The sequence below is a fragment of the Sapajus apella genome, unplaced genomic scaffold, assembly GCF_009761245.1.
Source record: "Sapajus apella isolate SASKATOON/1434 unplaced genomic scaffold, GSC_monkey_1.0 scaffold157, whole genome shotgun sequence".
In the NCBI taxonomy this organism is placed as follows: domain Eukaryota; kingdom Metazoa; phylum Chordata; class Mammalia; order Primates; family Cebidae; genus Sapajus; species Sapajus apella.
The window spans coordinates 2,444,775-2,450,520 of NW_022437097.1; the positions used below are offsets into that span (position 1 = coordinate 2,444,775).

At 44.7% G+C, this 5,746-nt stretch overlaps 1 pseudogene; it reads right to left on the bottom strand.

Annotated features, from left to right (window-relative positions):
- Window positions 1-4,579: 4,579 nt before the first annotated feature.
- Window positions 4,580-5,261, bottom strand: LOC116541821 (annotated as a pseudogene).
- Window positions 5,262-5,746: the final 485 nt, after the last annotated feature.

Consider the following 5,746-nt stretch of genomic DNA (forward strand, 5'->3'; position numbering starts at 1 on the left):
ACGCCCGGGGCGTGCGACCCCGCCCCCTCCCCTTACTCCTGGGGACTTCGCGCTCCCCGGCCACACCCCCTCCCTCGCCAACGCCTCCGTAGAGCCGATGGCGGCTGCCTTCTCTTCTCGCGAGATTAGAGACGATCGCGAGACCGGAAGTTACCTTCTTTTTACCACCCTCGGTCGGAGTCCAGGGTAGTGGGCGGTTCCTGGAAAGAGGCGGAGCCCGGAGCCTCAGAGCCCGCCCCTTCTGCGTTGCCCTCTGGGAATTTCTTAGAAAGGTGACGCGAAGACTGAGAGAAACCGTGAAAGTGCGTATTGACCTTAGTGGTTGCGAGCACGAAGGAGTAGCCAAGCTGCCAACAACGTGCTACTGCTGCCTGACAACTGATTTATGTTCCTATACAGCGCCTGGGAGTTTCCTGAAGGAACATCGAAACAAAATATCTGCAAAGTCAAGCCAGACATTTAATTTCACATTCTCACGTTTTTGATTTTTTAAAATTTATTAATAAAATTATTTTTAAAATGGGTTACATAAATAGACTGGCACAGGTAAGAAGCACATCTTTATCACCACCTGTTCTTTAGAATGGCCCAAAATTAAAAGATAATACCAAACGTTGGTAAGAATGCAGAGCAACTGGACATCTGGTATGTGGGTGGTGGTAATGCAAAATGGTACAACCACTTTGGAAAACTTACAATCTTTTATTACAATGATATATTGGTTGTATGATCCAGTAATTGCCTACAAATTTACCTAGGAACAAAAGTATATAGTCATACAGAGGCTCGTGTGTTAATGTTCATACCAGCTTTGTTTTGTTTTGTTTTTGTTTCTGTTTGAGATGGAGTGTCACTCTTGTTGCCCCTGCTGGAGTGCAGTGACATGATCCGGGCTCACTGCAGCCTCCAATTTTCAGGTTCAAGCGATTCTCGTGCCTCAGCCTCCTGAGTAGCTGGAATTGCAGGTGTGTGCCACCACACCAGGCTGTTTTCTGTATTTTTAGTAGAGACCAGGTTTCACCATGTTGGCCAGGCTAGACTAGAACCCCTGACCTTGGCCTCCCAAAGTGCTGGGATTACAAGCTTGAGCCACCACATCTGGCCCAGCTTTGTTTTTAATAATCAAAAACTAGAAACAACCCAAATGTCCATCGGCTGTTGAATAAACAACTTGTGGGGTATCTATACAACATAATGAATATAATTATCACTAGGGATCAACTACTTGACATACAAGATGAATGAATTTCAAAAATGTATTGAGTAAAAGAAATCAGGCCGAGCATGGTGCCTCATGCCTGTAATCCCAGCACTTTGGGAGGCTGGTGGGTGGAGAGGTTGGGTTGGAGACCAGCCTGACCAACATGGTGAAATCCTGTGTTAGAGACAGAATCCTTGTTCCTAGGTACCACAAGGAAAAATTAGCTATCTCAGCAAGGCAATTTTACTTTCTGCAGAAAGGGTGCTCCCATCAGCCATCTTGCCATAAGAGTACAATAACAAAGGAAAGGCAGGCATGCTTATTTCTTACGCATTGGGTCCTTATTGCTGTGTCCAATCTCCATTGGTTGGAGCCAGACCTCACAATCTAAACTGAACCCAATTGGCTAAGAACATTTAACTTTTCTAAATAAGTAAAGGCAATGGAGAACAAAGGAAAAGAGGAAATCTAAATAAGGAAGGGGCATAGACTGTGAGCTGGGATATGCCTGTGAGCATGTCCAGCACAAATATCTTGGTTAAAGTACAAGGACATAGAATGTACTATGTGCCTATAAGCATGTCTAATAGCTACGTAGGATAGGGCTTAACAAAGAGTTGTTAGGAAAAAGCAAGAAGGCTTTGAAGTTAGTCTTTAAAACAAACTATTATTTTTAACATTTATTTTTATTATTGTTTAACAAGAAGGGAAACTTTGAAGAGGAATTTTTGCTTTCTACATCCTGTCTCTACTAAAAATACAAAAAAAAAAAAAAAATAGCTGGGCATGGTGGTCTGTGCCTGTAATCCCAACTATTTGGGAGGCTGAGGCAGGAGAATTGCTTGAACTTGGAAAACGTAGGTTACGATGAGTCAAGATCATGCCATTGCAACTCTAACCTGGGCAACAGAGTAAGACTCTGTCGAAAAAAAAAAAAAAAAAAAAAAAAAGAAAGAAAGAAAAAAGGAAAGAAATCAAATGCAAAAGCGTATGATTCCCCAAGTGAGACCCTGAACTCTTAAAAGACATCTATAGTGACAGAAAACAGATTAGTGGCTGCTCAGAGCTCAAGAAGAGACTAACTTGGATAGAGCTGGATTTGAAGTGATGTAAATAGTCTGTTTTTTGATTAAGGTAGTGCCTGTGTGGGTGAGTACATTTGTAAAATTTCATTGAAGTATGCACTTACAATGTTTACATTTTATTGTTTGTAAATCGAACCTCAATAAAGTTGGTTTAAAAAATAAAAAATGCTTATCTCTCTTACAGAATAATGTATTTTCCAAGGGCAGAAGTTTTGCCTGTTTAATGGAAGCTGTGTCCCTAGGACTTAGGGCAGTGGTCGGACAGCTTGTTGTTAGCACCCTTAACAGCCAGCAACCCACGCTGCTCGGCATCTGTGATCGTGGCCTCCAGGGAAGCTCTCTGGCCTTCGAGGCCCTCGATCTCAGCCTGGAGCCAGCTGATGTTACTGTTAATCTTGGATATCGGCCGGGCACGGTGGCTCACGCCTGTAATCCCAACACTTTGGGAGGCCGAGGCGGGTGGATCACGAGGTCAAGAGATCGAGACCATCCTGGTCAACATGGTGAAACCCCGTCTCTACTAAAAACTATAAAAAATTAGCTGGGCATGGTGGTGCGTGCCTGTAATCCCAGCTACTCAGGAGGCTGAGGCAGGAGAATTGCCTGAACCCAGGAGGCGGAGGTTGCGGTGAGCCGAGATCGCGCCATTGCACTCCAGCCTGGGTAACAAGAGCGAAACTCCGTCTCAAAAAAAAAAAAAAAAAAAAAAATCTTGGATATCTCAGTCTTTGTACTCCACAGGTCATCCCCATGCTTCCCAGCCACCATCTGCAGCTCCTCATACTTGATCTGGTACATGCTCTCAGCCTCAGCCCAGCTGCGGTTGGCAATCTCCTCATACTGCACCTTGACCTCAGCAATGATGCTGTCCATGTCCAAGGAGCGGCTGTTGTCCATGGACAGCACCACAGATGTGTCTGAGATCTGGGACTGCAGCTCCTGGGTCTCCTGTTCATACAGCTGCCTGAGGAAGTGGATCTCGTCAGTCAGCCCTTCCAGGCGAGACTCCAGCTCTATCTACCTTGTTCATGTAATCTACCTTGCTCATGTAAGCTTCATCCACATCCTTCTTGATGAGGACAAATTCATTCTCCATCTCTGTACGCTTATTGATCTCTTCCTCATACTTGTTCTTGAAGCCCTCTACCAGCCCCTGCATATTGCCAAGCTCCACCTCCAGCTTCAGCTTCTCCTGGCCCAGAGTCTCCAGCTGCCGCCTAAGGTTGTTGATGTAGCTCTCGAACATGTTGTCCATGTTGCTCCGAGCCATCTTCTGCTGCTGCAGGAGGCTCCACTTGGTCTCTAGCATCTTGTTCTGTTTCTCCAGGAACAGTACCTTGTTAATGAAGGAAGCAAACTTGTTGTTGAGGGTCTTGATCTCCTCCTTCTCCTCGGTGTGCACAGCTTGGATGTTGGGGTCCACCTTCAGGTTAAGGGGGCTCAGCAGGCTCTGGTTGACCATGATGGTGGTGATGACTCCCACGCTGCTGGCCCCACAATAGCCTCCACCCAGGCCAGCCCAGAAGCTGCTGCTTCACTTCTAGGGTGAAGCCTGAGGACCTGATGTGGGCACCGGACCCACTTGTGTAGGAGCGGCTGCTGGAGACCAGAGATGGACACCTTGTAGGACTTCTGGGTCACCCTGATGGACATGGTGGAGGCAGGCGGGCTGAATCAGGTGGAGATTCCAGAGGGAGTGGAGGAGCTGCTTCTTGAATTCAAAAGTTTTTATAAGAAACTCCTCTCATCTCTGTAGTAGATTAAGTAACTTCTCTTATTAGTAAAGCTGTTTGTGCAACATCCCTTATCTTAGGCAGCTGTGGGTATGTCTCCAGGCAAGCACAAAGCACCGCTTCCCTTTTTTGTATAAGTGTGGGTTTGTTTTAGGTAAGCCCCCCCACCACTCCCTGTGCAGGTTCCCACCATGTATATGCCTGGAAAGGGAAGGAAACTTTCTCCTGGGAGCTTGCTATTTATATAACGAACAAAAGGCTTCTGTGCTGGACCCTGTCTGCTTATCTATCTGCATGTGCAACCTGAGTTTTTTTCCTAGGTTGTTTTATTTTTGCCTGTTGCTGTGCCTTTTCAGGCAGGCCACTTCTGCAGTCTGAATTTTCTCCAACTGAGTCTTCCTTTCCTTCTCCCTCATCAGAACTGTTAATTACCACTAATTGCCGCTGTTAACTAGTCTTATTGTTTTGTTTAAATAACAACCTTTATGTAACAGAAAATTAAATAATGCAGAATATATAATTTCAAATAAACCTCTATTAAAATAACACAGAATATGTCAGAATTACCTATAGAGGTTTTAAGAAATCTTCAAGTCCAAGCCTCACCCTTGCAGAAGGCTACAAAGTGGGTCGGGACCCCAATATTTCTAAAAGGCTCTTCAGATAGTGCTGATGTTTCCTTCCAGTTGAATTACTGACTTTAGGTCAACTGAGGTATTTTGGGTTTTTGGGTTTTGGGGGGCTGTGGGAAACTTTTCTCACAGATTTACTAAGAGTAGCAAAAAACTTGGCCTCTGGCTTTTTTGGAGCTTGTCTTGGGCTTTTTTCCTCAGTGAAGGATTTTTTTCCTTCACTGACTCATAGATTTTTGGCTTCTTCCCTGGGTCTTTCCATGGGGTCTCCGACTCTGCAGCCTTTGGGGTCCCAGAGGCTGGCAAGGCCTTTCTCTTCTTCCTTTCTCTTCTTCCAGGTGTGTTGGGATCAGGACTCTTTTTTGGAGACTTCCATCTATAGCATGTTTTTCAATCTGTACATTTTCATTAGCTGTAGTTTTTCCTATGGGTGCCAGTTGTAGAGTTTCATCTTCTGATTCATTTGTCACGTTAACTGGGGCTCTTCCTCTGCCACATTTTTTCTTCTCGTGCTCTGGAGTCTGTTTCTTCTTTGATTCCGGTTTCTTCCATGCAATGCCACCACTTTTAGGTGCCATGTAATATTTTTCTTTTTCGACACGGAGTCTCACTCTGTCGCCCAGGCTGGAGTGCAGTGGCATGATCTTGGCTCACTGCAACCTCTGCCTCCTGACCTCAGGTGATCTGCCCACCTCAGCCTCCCAAACTGCTGGGATTACAGGCATAAGCCACTGTGCCTGGCTGATTCTTTTCTTTTCTGTTTTTAAGAAGCTCTATATATTAACTCTTGATTGAAGCCACAATTTTTATAAGGCAGTGCATCATTTTTTGTTTTTACTTTGTTTTTGTATTTGCTATGTGAAAGTATTTTTAGTCAAATTTGCCAATAAAGACTTCATTTACAACTAGAGGTATTATTGTGATCTCATAAGAAAATGATGCAAAAGAAGTGAGCTTCAAGTGGCCTGCTGAGGAACCCTAACATTTAGAGGTCAAGTAGAGGAAGAGGACCTAATAAAAGACTCAGAGTAAACAGCAGAAGAAAAACCAGAAGAGTGTGATTCACTGAATCTGAGAGAAACACTAACTCCCAAC